This window comes from Vombatus ursinus, unplaced genomic scaffold, assembly GCF_900497805.2.
Source record: "Vombatus ursinus unplaced genomic scaffold, bare-nosed wombat genome assembly UNPS02014791.1, whole genome shotgun sequence".
NCBI lineage: Eukaryota > Metazoa > Chordata > Mammalia > Diprotodontia > Vombatidae > Vombatus > Vombatus ursinus.
The window spans coordinates 4,839,778-4,854,346 of NW_020954569.1; the positions used below are offsets into that span (position 1 = coordinate 4,839,778).

At 35.5% G+C, this 14,569-nt stretch overlaps 1 pseudogene; it reads left to right on the forward strand.

Annotated features, from left to right (window-relative positions):
- The first annotated feature begins 12,977 nt into the window (after positions 1–12,977).
- LOC114048070 lies at positions 12,978–14,171 on the forward strand (annotated as a pseudogene).
- The last annotated feature ends 398 nt before the right edge of the window (positions 14,172–14,569 follow it).

Below are 14,569 nucleotides of genomic sequence, written 5' to 3' on the forward strand. Positions count from 1 at the left end.
GTTGTCACTGTCACTTATTTTAAAATATAATGGAAGAACCCCACCCATGTCCACAAATCAGGAGAAGTGAAGAATCAGATTAACTCTGTACAGAGGTTAATATTGAGGAATTGTTATAACATCTGGGCCTTCTGACCCCACATGGAATAAAGTTGCATGATATGTACAATCAAGCTCAGTTTCATGGCATGGTTGCAAGGGTTAAACAAAGGTATCCTTAATTTTTTTGTTTGGTAAACAATGCATGATGAATTCTCCATGCCCCACCCCAACCATAGGCAGTATTGATGACATTCAGGAGTGTCAAGGATAAGTTTTAGTCTTGTGAGTGGTGCAGCTAGAGGGAAGATGTGACCATCTTCTATGTTCTTGCACAGCTCTGCCTCACTTAAAACCAATTCACACAGAAATCAAGACATCGTCCTTATGATATCGCTGGTCCTCTTCAAGAACAAAGGATGAACAACAACAATAAACATGAGATTCATAGGATGATAGATTGAAAGCTATAGGGAATTCTAGAGGTCATCAAGTCTAACCCTCCTCATTTTAAAAATGAGGAAACTGGGACTGAGAAAGGTTAAATGATTTGCACTAAGATTTTCCTTACTGCAATCTCTTCTGGAAGCATGTTCACAAGCTTTATTTTGGAGAAATGATCTAGAATAAATGGATGGAAGATAAAGAGAATCAGATTTCAACTCAATATAAAAAGCTTGTAGCCATGTGGGTAGTATGACATATTTTGCGAAATATCTCCTTCTTGTGTCTATGCTGATGCCTCCAAGGTAATGGGATAGTACCTTTAACCTTCTAATCATTTGCCCTCTTCAGGTGATATCTCTAATTACAATTCTCTAACAACTAAATCCCAACTACCAAAAAACAACCTCTCCCCCTCTCCAACCCTAAATTCCAATCTCATTTTCATCCACCTCAACTCTACTCCCAATGTTCCATTCCAGTTATGCCCTTCACTACCATTATGCCATTTAGAACTCTTGCTCCTTAGTTAGGCTTCCTTTCATAAATCTATTCTCTCACTACTTTCATTCTTTGGAAGTCACTGAGACATGACTCTCTCCTGATGAAAATGCATCCCTGGCTAACTTTTATTGTACTGGCTTTGCTTTCTCTATGGACTCACCAATCCTGGTGAAAGGTACTCCTTGCTCTGCACTGCCACTTTTAGAATCTCCCTCTACGGTCATCACTCAGCAGTCTCTCCTTGGAGTATCTTTCAATCAAAAATGATGGTGAAAAGAGAAAGATGAAGGATCAAGGACCAAGTAGCAGTTGCTACTTTTCTCTCTTCTCCATCTTCTCTCCCTCTTCATTATCATAATTCAATATAGTCTCTTCAAAAGTCTCTACACCCACACCATGAGTGAATGGGTCCAGTGGATGTGTATGCCCCAGGTATGGCACACCAATATTAGAAACAAATGACAAAGTTTGTAAACCAAAGATATTGATCATACATAGTTTATTCACATAATCATTAATTTATCATTCCATTCCTTTGCATTTCTGCCTGTCTAAATTAAATAGCCCTTTAAGATGGAAAATTATGGTTTCTGGATGAATAGTTCGTCACTGTTAGCAAGTATGACAACTTGTTCTTTTTCTAACATATTTTGTCATGGCCAAAGAAGCCTCCAATACATATTTTGTAGCTCATTATTTTCTGTAACCTTTATGCTCTTTTCCACAAAGCCTTGTAGAAACTAACCTTGTTTTGTTTTGTTGTTTACTTCTTTCTAACTTGAGTTTCCGATGCAAACAGTCAAAAATAATATCTTAGTTTGTCCTGTCCTTATCTTTAGAACATTGCTTTTTTTCCTACTGGATTTATCTCATAGTTAGCATTTTGTAAATCTTTAAAAAGCAATCAAAGCAATTTGTGTACTAAACTTTAAATGAATGTGTTTCTGTTTATCTGAACCTGAGTCTATAATTTCATGCAACTGTGCTTCCAATGGATATTTTTGCCAAATGAACACTTCTAGGACCAAGCAACAATCCTTTGTATATTCATGATTGTACTAAATTACAGATATTAAAGATACATAAACCATGAAGCTACAGTGACATTTCTACCTAGCATTTTCTAAATGATTAAAATAGCCTGTGTTTATACATCTGATTAGAGAATTGCAAAAAGATTGGCATCTATTACCAATAAAAGGAAATGAAGCTTTATTTAAATAAATCATGCTTTATTCATTGGTCCAGCATGTAGTCAAGTTTATCTTGGAAACTTCAGTCAAGTTAATATTGGAAACAATAAAAATGGGCAAAATAACTAGATCCCCTTTTCTTGCTGAGGCAGCATGGTACAATGGAAAGACTACTGGGTTTAACACTGTGCCTGGCACATAGTGGGTAATTAATAAGTGTCTATCAATTGATTGATTTCGATTCAGAAGAATATCAGTTGGAATCCTGGCTCTGCAATTTATTACTGTGTGACCTTGGACAAATCACTTCACCTCTCTGGGCCTTTATTTTCTCACTTGTAAGATAAGGGGGTTCAGACTAGATGATCTTTAAGGATTCTTTCAGCTATAAATCTGTGATGCTATGATTGCAGTTAGGTCACACTATGAATAAATTGCTGGGCCTGAAATTTGAAAGACCTGAATTCAAATCCAACCTCACTTATTAGGTATATGATCTTGAGCAAGTCACTTAATCTGCTGCCTCAGTTTCCCCAACTGTAAAATAGGAATAATAAAACCACCTCCCTTCTAGTATTGCTGTGAGTATCAAAGAAATAACATTTGTAAAGCATTTAGCACAGTGCCTGGCTTATATTTATATTGTAGGCGCTATATAAATGCTTGTTTCCTTCTTTCCAACTCTATGAACCTTTGAGTTCTTTGTTAAAGTGTAAATGTGAGGTCTAATAAAACATAAATAGGATGGGACTTCTTTGTCAAAAATTGGAAGGGGAGCCATTTTAAAAATGTGGGTGTGTAGTATTGATGGGGAAATGGAGGGAGACACTAGGGCTACCTGTGTTCCATTGACTGTGTGGTATTATGAAATGAACAATGGATTTGGAAGACAAGAACATTGCACTTCTGACACTACATGTGTGACCACCAGTAAATCAATTTACCTCTCTGGACCTCTGTTTCTTCATTTGCAAAATGAGAGGGTTGAACTGGATAATTTATGAAATCCCTTCTACTTTTAAATCTATTATTGTTTTGATTGTCTTATATACTTATTTGTTATGTGTTCAAAAAAACAATCAGGAAAACAGTAAACTGAAAATACAAGTTGATATAAAGTAAACTTTATATCAAGTTCATATCCCATACACAGGATTCTTATCGTTTCTAAAAAATATTGACTAAATTAAGTTGCTTGTTTTGGTTAAAGCATTGAAACAATCTCTTTTATGCCTTTTGAAATTCAAAGGCCAAAGAAAATTACAATTGTCTAGGAGTAACAGGAGGTTCCTGCCTCATTGCATCCACAGAAATTTTACTGCCATGCCCACCAGTAGAGGATTTGACCTATTTAGAGCCACGTTTAAGGGAAAAAGTCAGAAACCTAGGCTCAAACCACTCTGTAGCCCTTTCCATCAGAGTTCTCTCACTTAATCTAGATAGTGACCTATTATTCTGGATCTTGATTTCTGCATTTCTTTTGGTTTTGTTTACTTTTGACCCTGAATTATTTATAGAAGCTAAGATAAAAATGGCTTGCATTCAGAAGCACTTACTTTAATTAAGTTCTGATGATGCGGGATACTTGTATTTGAAACTGTCTATCCCCTTTCCAGAATATAAATAAATAAATCGATTAATGAACACTTTAAAATAGGAAAATCAATCCCACTGCACAATTGAGACTTAGCATTCAGTGCAAACACAATCATCATGATGAAGAGAAAGCAGGACTCTTCACCTAAAAGTAATATTCAGAATGAAATACAGAATAAGTGTCCCACTGAAAACCAAGTGTTCAAAGGGGGAAAAAAGGATCAAATCTCCTACCTGATAATCAAATGTTTTACTATCTATTTATAAAAATTTATAGATGATTAGAATTGAGAAGGGACCTTGGAGATTAACTAGAATAGCAGTCTTATTTTGCAAATTAGGAAACTAAGGCCTAACTAAAACAGTTTTCTTGTTGATATGATCAATTATGCTGATAGTTTTCCCAATATTGAACCAGCCCTGCATTGCTGGTATTAATCCTACCTAGTCATAGCCTAACATCCTCAAGATAAGTTGTTGTAATCTCTTTGCTAATATTTTATTTAAAATTTTTGCATCTATATTCATTAGGGAAATTAGTCTATAATTTTCTTTCTCTGTTTTGGCTCTTCCCAGGTTAGGTATCAGCACCATATTTGCAGGTAGGAATCCTTCTTCACCTATTTTCCCAAATAGTTTATATAGTATTGGAATCAGTTTTTCTTTAAATGTTTGATAGAATTCACTTGTAATCCATCTAGCCCTGAAGATTTTTTCTTAGGGAGTTAATTGATGTCTTGTTCAATTTCTTTTTCTGAAATGAGGTTAAGTATTTTATTTCCTCTTCCATTAATCTGAGCAATTTATATATTTGTAAATAATCATTCACTTCACTAAGATTGTCAAATTTATTGGCATACAGTTGGGCAAAACAGCTCCTAATTATTGTTTTGATTTCCTCTTCATTGGTGGTGAATTCACCCTTTTCATTTTTGATGTTGGTAATTTGGTTTTCTTCTTTCTTTTCTTTTAATCAAATTAGCCAAAGATTTATCTGGTTTATTGTGGTTTTTTTTTTCATAAAACCAGCTCTTAGTTCTATTTATTAGTTCAATAGTTTTCTTAATTTCAGTTTTTTTAATCTCTCCTTTGGTTTTCAGAATTTCTCATTTTGTATTTAATTGGGGATTTTCAATTTGTTCTTTTTCTAGCTTTTTTAGTTGCATGCCCTATTCATTGATCTTTTCTTTCTCTATTTTATTCATGAAAGCATTTAGATATATAAAACTTCCTTTAAGGACCACTTTTGCTGAATCCCAAAAGTTTTGGTATGTTATCTCATTATTGTCATTCTCTTAGATGAAGTTATTGATTGTTTCCATGATTTGTTGCTTGACCCACTCATTCTTTAGGATTAGATTATTTTGTTTTCTATTAATTTTTAGTCTATCTTTCCATGGCCTTTTATTATATGTAATTTTTATGGCATCATGAAGGATGCATTTAATATTTCTGCCTTTCTTCATTGGATTGTGAGTTTTTGTGCTCTAGTACAGAGTCAATTTTTGTGTAGGTGCCACGTACCACCAAGAAAAAGATATTTTCCTTTCTGTTCCCATTCAGTTTTCTCCACAGGTCAACCCATATTTTTCTTTTCTAAAATTCTATTGATCATCTTAACTTCTTTCTTGTTTATTTTGTAGTTAGATTTATTTATTTCTGAGAGGGGGAGGTTGAGGTCCCCCACTAGTATAGTTTTGCTGTTTATTTCTTCCTGTATCCCCCTTAATTTGTCCTTTAAGAGTTTGAATGCTATCAACAACACAACTAACAGAAATCATATGACTATCTCAATAGATACAGAAAAAGCATTTGAAAAAATACAGCACCCATTCCCATTAAAAACACTAGAAAGCACAAGAATAAATGGAGTCTTCCTCAAAATAATAGATAACATCTATCAAAAACCATCAGCAAGAATTATATGCAATGGGGATAAGCTAGAAGCATTTCCAATAAGATCAGGTGTTAAACAAGGATGTCCATTATCATCACTGCTATTCAATATTGTGCTAGAAATGTTAGCTGTAGCAATAAGAGAAGAACAAGAAATTAAAGGAATTGGAATAGACAAGAAACAAAGTTATTACTCTTCCCAGATTATATGATGATATATTTAGAGAATCCTAGAGAATCAAGTAAAAAAATTACTTGAAATAATAAACAAATTTAGCAAAGTTGCAGGATACAAAATAAGCCCACACAAATCATCGGCATCTCTATATATTACCAACAAAGCCCAGCAGCAAGAGATAGAAAGAGAAATTCCATTTAAAATTACTGTAGACACTATAAAATATTTGGGAGTCTACCTGCCAAAACAAAACCAGGAACTATATGAACACAATTAAAAAACACTTTTCACATGAATAAAGTCAGATCTAAATAATTGGAAAAATACCAGTTGGTCATGGGTAGGCCAAGTGAATGTGATAAAAATAACAATTCTACCTAACATAATTTATTTATTCAGTGCCATACCAAACAAACTGCCAAAAAATTATTTTATACAGCTAGAAAAAAACAATAAAAAAATATCTGGAAGAACAAAAAGTCCAGAATATCAAGGGAATTAATGAAAAGAAATGCAGGGGAAGATGGCCTACCTGTCCCAGATCTTAAATTGTATTATAAAGCAGCAATCACCAAAACTACTTGGTATTGGCTAAGAAATAGAGTGGTGGATCAATGGAATAGGTTAAGTATGCAAGACACAGTAGTCAGTGACTATAGTAATATATTATTTGATAAACCCAAAGACCCTAGCTTCTGGGATAAGAACCCACTCTTCGAAAAAACTGCTGGGAAAACTGAAAAGAATATGGTAGAAACTAGGCATAGACTAAAATCTCACATCATATACCAAAATAAAGTCAAAATGAGTACATGATTTAGATATAAAGACTGATACCATAAGGAAACTAGAAGAGCAAAGAATAGTTTATCTTTCAGATCTATGGAGAAGGGAAGAATTTATGACCAAACAAGAGATAGAGAACATCACTAAATGCAAAATGGGTAATTTTTATTACATTAAATTGAAAAGTTTTTTTTCACAAACAAAGCCAACGCATCCAAGATTAGGAGGGAAAGGATTTTTACAACCAGTATCTCTGATAAAGGCCTCATTTCTAAAATACATAGAGAACTGAGTCAAATTTATAAGAATGCCAGTCATTTTCCAGTTGATAAAGGATCAAAGGATGTGAACAGACAGTTTTCAGAGGAAGAAACTAAAGTTATCTATAGTCATATGAAAAAATGTTCTAAATCACTATTGATTAGAGAAATGCAAATCAAAATGACTCTGAGGTACCACATCACACCTATCAGATTGGCTAACATGACAAAAGAGGACAACGATAAATGTTGGAGATGAGGGAAAATTGGAACACTAATGCATTGTTGGTGGAGTTGTGAAAAGATCCAACCATTTTGGAGAGCCATTTTGAACCATGCCCAAAGGGCTATAAAATTGTGCATACCCTTTGACCTAACAATACCACTTCTAGGTCTATATCACAAAAAGATCATAAAAATGGGAAAATGTCCCACATGTACAAAAATATTTATAACAGTTTTTTTTTGTGGTGGCAAGGAATTGGAAATTGAGGGGATGCCCATCAATTGGGGAATGGCTGAACAAGTTGTAGTATATGAATATAATGGAATACTATTGTGCTATAAGAAATGATGACCAGGGACACTTCAAAAAAACTGAAAAGACTTATATGAACTGCTCAGAGTGAAATGAGCAGGACTGGGAGAACATTGTACACAGTAACAGTCAGATTGTGCAATGACTGACTTTGATAGACTTGGCTCTTCACAGTAACACAAGCAACTCCAGAAGACTCATGATGGAAATTACCATCCACATCCAGAGAAAGAACTATGGAGTCAGAATGCAGATGTTAGCATACTATTTGTTCTCCTTTTCCTTTGTTGTTTTGTTTTAATGCTTCATTCTCATGGTTCCTCCCATTAGTACTAATTGTTCTTTATATCATGACTAATGAGAAAATATGCTTAACATTAATGTATATGTAGAACCTATATCAGATTGTACACCATCTTGGGAGGAGGGGAGAAGAAGTGGGAGGGGGAGAAAATTTAAGACTCAAAACCTTAGGGAATCGAATGTTGAAAACTAAAAATAAATAAATTAATTATCCAAAAAAAATTATTCCATAAGCCAACAAAATTTGGATGCTATACCCCTTTGTGCATATAATGAAGTAATGATTACTTCATTATCTATGTTACCTTTTACCAGGATGTAGTTTCCTTCCTTATCTCTTTTAATTAGGTCTATTTTTTCTTTTGCTTTGTCTCAGATCAGGATTGCTACCCCTGCTTTTTTTTTTTTACTTCAACTAAAGCATAATATATTCTGTTCCATCCTTTTACCTTTACTCCATGTGTATCACTCTCCTTCAAATGTGTTTCTTGTAAACATCATATTGTTGGATTATGGTTCTTAATCCACTCTGCTATCCCTTTACATTTTATGGTAGAGTTCTTCCCATTCACATTCAGAGTTATGATTACTATCTGTGTCTTCCCCTCCATCCCATTCCCTCCTCCTTTTATGCTTTTCTATCTCCTTTCTCCCTTTCCCTCCTCAGTAGAGTTTTGCTTTTGACCATCATCTCCTTCAATCTGCCCTCCCTTCTATTAGCCCCTCCCTTTTCTTCCCTTTTAATCTTTCTACTTCTCTTTCTTCTATTCACCCCTCTCTTTTCTTTTCCCTTTCCCCTCCTACTTCCTATAGGGTAAGTTCTTTATGTAACTAATTATGTTGTTCCTTTTTTGAACCAAATCTGATGAGAGTAAGGTTCAAACAATACTCATCTCCCTCCCTTCTTTCCCTCTACTATATTAGGTTTTTGTTCCTTTTCATGTGATGTAATTTATCCTTGTCTGCCTCCTCCTTTCCTCTTCTCCTAGTACAATCCCTTTTCACCACTTAATTAGAATTTTTACCATCACATCAAAGTCAACTTATACCCATGTCCTCTGTCTAAGTATATCCCCTTTTAAATGTCATAATAACATTACAATTGTCAAAAGTTACCAGTGTCATCTTCCCTTGTAGGGTTGTAAATAGTTTAACTTTATTAATAATAATAATATGTTGTTGTTTTCCTTTCCTGTTTACCTTTTTATGACTCTCTTGAGTCTTGTATTTGAAAGTCAAATTTTCTGTTGAGCTCTGGTCTTTTCATCAGTAAAGTTTGAAAGTCCCCTATTTTGTTGAATGTCCAACTCTTCCCCTGAAAGATTAAGCTCAGTTTCACTGGGTAGTTGATCCTTGTTGTAATTCAAGCCCCTTTACTTTACAGAATATTGTATTCCATGCCCTTTGATCTTTTAATGTATAAGCTACAAGGTCCTGCATAATCCTGACTGTGGTTCCATGATATTTAAATTGTTTCTTTCTTGCTGCTTGCTGTATTTTCTCTTTGATCTAGTAATTTTGGAATTTGACTGCAATATATTTTGGCATTTTTGATTTGGGAATTCTTTCAAGAAGTGATCAGTAGATTCTTTGGATGACTAATTTAACCTTTGGTTCTAGGACCTCAGGGCAGTTTTCTTTGATGATTTCCTGAAGAATGTTGCCCAGGCTCTTTTTTCATCATGGTTTTCAGGTAGACCAACAATTTTTAAATTGTCTTTCCTGGATCTATTTTCCAGGTCAATTGTTTTACCATTGAGGTATTTTACATTTTCTTTTATTTTTTCATTCTTTTGTTTCTGTTTGACTGATTCTTGCACTCTCATAGAGTCATTAGCTTTCACTTGCCCCATTCTAATTTTTAACAAGTTGCTTTCTTCTGTTAGATTTTGTACCTCCTTTTTTATTTGGCCCATTTTAAGAAGTTCTTCTCAGTGAGTTTTTGTGCCTCCTTTTCCATTTGGCCAATTCTACTTTTCAAGGACTTGTTTTCTACAGCTAATTTCTGTCATTCTTTTTCCAAACTATTAACTCTCTTTTGCAAACTTCTCATTTCTTTTTTTTAAATTTTTTTTCTGCCTCTCTTATTTGACTTTTAAATGTTTTTCTTGAGCACTTTCAAGAAGGCTTTTTAGAAGAAAAGTTCATATTCCCCTTTGAGGTTTTGGGTGTGAGTATATTAACAATGTTGTCCTCTTCTGAATTTTTACCTTGATCTTTCCTTTCTCCAAAATAAGAATCTATGGTCATTATCCATTTCTGATTTCTGTTCATAGTGTTTACCTATTTCCTGATTTAAAAAAAAAAGTTGAGTTCTCCTGTTGTAGCGAAAGGGGTACTTACCCAAGCTTCTGTTCCTGCTCACCCAGGCCTTGCAGTTGACTGTTTGACTCCTCCTTGCCCAGGCCTTGCACAAGGATGTTTTGGTACTGATGGATGTCTGTCAATCTGGAGCTTTGCCTTCTAGAGGTGTGCTTCCCAGAGTGTACTGAGACACCAGATTTCACTGCTGGAGAACACCATCACCCATGGTGATTTTCTAAGCTGGTGTCTACTGGTTCCCCTACCTGTATTGAGGCTCTCAGGGAGTCCTAGTGTTGGCATTTGCCTGCTTCACCAACCAGGGTCTCAGGATCACCCCTGGTATGCTGATGTGGAGCTTGCTCCTTGCTTGCTGGGACACCTCTAGTCCTGTACATTTTCCCCTCCCCCAGAGCAAGAGGGGACTTTCCCGATAAACCTCCAAGCTTCCTGGGCTACACGATTGCTGTGCCCTGTCCTTTGCTGGCTCAGGGTTTTTCCTGGGACAATATTTTCTTGGCTTTCAGAGGTCAACGAGGGGGAGTGAGAGCGACTTACTTCTTACTTCACCATCTTGTCTCCTGGAAGCGGAACCCACAAGATATCTTACAAGGTTTCAGTGATCAAAATTTACATTCCTTTGGGGAGAGGAAGGAAGGAAGGAAGGAAGGAAGGAAGGAAGGAAGGAAGGAAGGAAAGAAGGAAGGAAGAAAGGAAGGAAGAAAGGAAGGAAAAAAAGGGAGCTATGTTGCCCAACTGGTCAGTTCCAATTGAGTCCCCAGTGAGGCATCTCCTACTACTGCTCACAAAGGTTGTTCTTTATCCTTTGTTCTCCAAGAGGACCATGACATCAGGGAGGTAATGCCATGACATGCAAATGAATTGGATTTAAGTAAAAGAGGGCTGTGCAAAGTCACTTTACTATACTGCATATACTACCACAAAAGGTATGAACTAAAAATAAAATAATGTCCTGAGAGCATCTGAAAAATCACCTCAGTTTCATAAATACTTGGAGAGCAACTTTCAAACCAGGATAAATAGCAGTGTCAAACCTATAAAGTATCATTATTTCCCAGACCTCATTAATAGCAAAGTCATTAACTAGCCATCTACAAACTGATCATTCATCTAGGAAGAGTGTTCCCACATGATATGATTTCAGATACTTCCCACTTGATATGATTTAGATTTCCTGAATGGAAACAGGTTAATTTGCCTAAAGCAAATTCACCTAAAAATTGTCTATTAATCATTTTACCAACTGACACTTAAACCTATATTCTGAATAATAATTATTTATCAAATATACTATATACTCATACATGAAAATGCTCTTTCAGCTCTGTTCAAGCCTTTTTACATCTTTTTGGTATTTTTTTCTATTTTAACCATTTTTGTAAAATGTAATGTTTCATTATTTTAAGAATCCACTTTTAATACTTGACTAGTTACAGTAAGGTTTGGATGAAATTTGGTTGAAATTGTTCATCAGGTAAATTGGTTTGGTTTAATCCAAAACAATCAAAATCATGTAAAAAAGCCAAAGAAAGACTATCTATTTAACTCCAGCTTCCTGCTCTTTTTTTTAATGTAGCCCTCACACCCTTTCTGTTTGGTAGCATAGGACAGACCTTCTGCAAAGGTTTCTGGGCTTTTCTAAGCCAATTTCCTCAGTTGAACTAAATCATAACTCTTAAAGGGTGCTGATCATTTATCTGCTAAGTCTGCCATAAAAATATCTTTCTTATCAATGTTACAGAATTTTAAATTTGAAATGCCATTTGAGAATCCTTTGGGATGACAATCTCTTTTCAAATTCAATCTTTTAAATGCACAAAGCCCTGAAATATTATGTTGTTCAGGTCACAATAATGGTCTGATTTGAAGTTAAAACTCAACTTTTTTCTAGAACTCCATGAGTCTTGTGTATATAACCCCAGGTAGTTTCTACTAGCTAACTCTTATGGTTTGTTTGCTGAGATTTCTAAGCAGCAAAGATTCATCTCAAAAAATTGTTTTGGAGCTAGATGAGACCTTAGATATCATCTCACAAAACTTCATTTTATGATTTACTGGACAAAGATCTAGTAAGTAGTAGATTCAAAACTGGAACTCAAGTCTTCTGATTTCTCCCAGTGTTTTCTTTTTTCTACACTATTATATATTGCCTCCTCTTTTCAGATATTTTAATGTTTTGAGACCTTACCTAGAGGCACTCAATAAATACATTGCAATTTTGTGGGTTTTTTTAAAAGCAACTATTTGAAACCAAGAGGAGGCTGTAGTCAGAAGTCAAATCCCCACTTTGATTATTTAGTACATACATAACCAGAGCAAGTCACTTAACCTCCTTTAGCCTCAGTTCCCTCAGCTCTAAAATGAAAATGTACTACTAGATAAACTATTAGTTCTATAGGTTGATTCTATAAACCTAAGTACGGGTATTAAACAATGTATACTATATCAGAAAGATGGCAGGAAGTGAAAAAAAAAACTTTAAATTGATAATGAAAATAAAGGCAATTTGTGATGCCCCCATCTGTATTTTAGTGTTGGTTGTGAAGATAGAATGAAAGAGAATAGAATGTTGGGTTTAGAATCTGAAAGACCTGAATTCATAGCCCAACTCCAACAATTACTAGCCATGGGATCCTGGGAAAATTCTTTAATCTTTCTGAATATCAGTCTCCTTATGTGTAAAAAGGGATAAAATTATCATTTGTACTCATCTCATAGAACTGTTTATGATAATTTATGGAGGGAAAACCTGAAAACTCTGAAGTCATCATAATTAATTGCCATTTACCTTGATTGAGGGTGATTGAGCTACTCTTCCCTAAATATCTTCCTACTCTGAGACTTTTGCCGACTTACTCAACTTCTCTTGCTATGCCCACCCAGCTCACCTCAGTGGCAGCCATAGTAAAAACAGCAATATGTTCCACCAGAAGTTCTTTGCTCCCAGGCATTGGTCTCTGGGTTCCCTATATTAAAAACAAAGTAGCAAATACCAGGGAGAAGTGAAGGGTTTCTCCAAAGGTGACCCCACCAAGCCTATCCACCTCACCACAGCCTTTATGAACTATAAGGCAAGTATAATCCACATTGTTTGAGAAGTGGAAAGGCCTGGTTCAAAGGTAAAAAAGAAAGAAATTATTGAGGCCGTTGCCACTGTGGAAATTCCCCTCTGTAGTTATTGTAGGCATTTTGGCCTATGTGCAAATCCTCCAAGGCTTCCAGACCTTCAAAACCACCTTTCCTGGGCACATCAGTGATGAATGTAAGAAGCAATTGAAGAAGAACTGGCATAAGTCCAAGAAGAAGTCCTTCACCAAGTACTGAAAGAAATGGCAGAATGATGGTGAAAAGAAGCACTTGGAGAAAGATTTCAACAGATGAAAAAATACTTCTAGGTGATCCAAGTCATTGTCCATATCCATATGTGCTGCTCCCTCTAAGGCAGAAATCTCATTTGATGGAAATATTGGTGAATGGTGATAGCATGGTTGAGAAACTGAAACTAGGGCCCACAAGAAACTAGAGCAGCAAGTGCCAGGGTCCACTATGTTTGGACAGGATGAAAAGATTGGCTTCATCGGAGTGATCAAAAGCAAAGGTTACAAAGGTGTCACCAACCCCTGGTGCACAATGAAACTGTCCTGAAAAATCCACTGGACTGTTTTGGAGCTTGGCATCCTGCCCACATAGAATTCTCTGTGACCCAAGCTGGTTAGAAGGGTTACCACAATTGCATAGAGATCAACAAGAATATTTACAAGATTTTGCCAGATTAAAGATGGGAAACTGATCAAAACAATACATCCACTGATGACAACTGTCTGACAAGAGCATTAATCCTCTGGGAGGTTTTGTCCACTATGGTGAAGTGACCAATGACTTTATCATGCCAAAAGGCTGTGTTTCTGGGATCAAGAAGTGTTTCTCCACCCTATGAAAATCTGTGCTAGTGTAGACTAGATGTCCCACCCTGGAGAAGATTGACTTGAAGTTTATTGACACCACTTCCAAATTTGACCATGGACCAGTTTCAGACTGTGGAGAAGAAAGCTTTCATGAGAATGCTCAAAAAAGATCATATTGATAAAGAAAAACTGTCTGTTTCCAAGTGAACTTGCAGCTAGTGGATTCTCAATAAATTGAAAATATTTTTTAAAAAAACTTTCTCTTGCTGCTTTGACTATTCCAGATTAATGGAAAGTATGAAACAAGTGTGTTAGGTGTGAAAGCTTGGCAAATGGCTACATTTCCTATGCTTAAGTTATCCCTTACTGTGACCTTTAGAGACTGAACTTATGGAATACAGCATACCCTTTAATGCTTGTTCCTCACCAATAACACAGTGCCATAACCTCTGGCATAGGCAAACCAAGAATCAGAAGGTGGTATGGATAAAACTATAACAATGACACCAAGTCTTGGCTGCCCTTGCCTTCATAGTTTCTTTGACTAATATATCATTATGAACTAGAACTAGAACTCAATATTTCCTGAGGGATATTTAAAACAG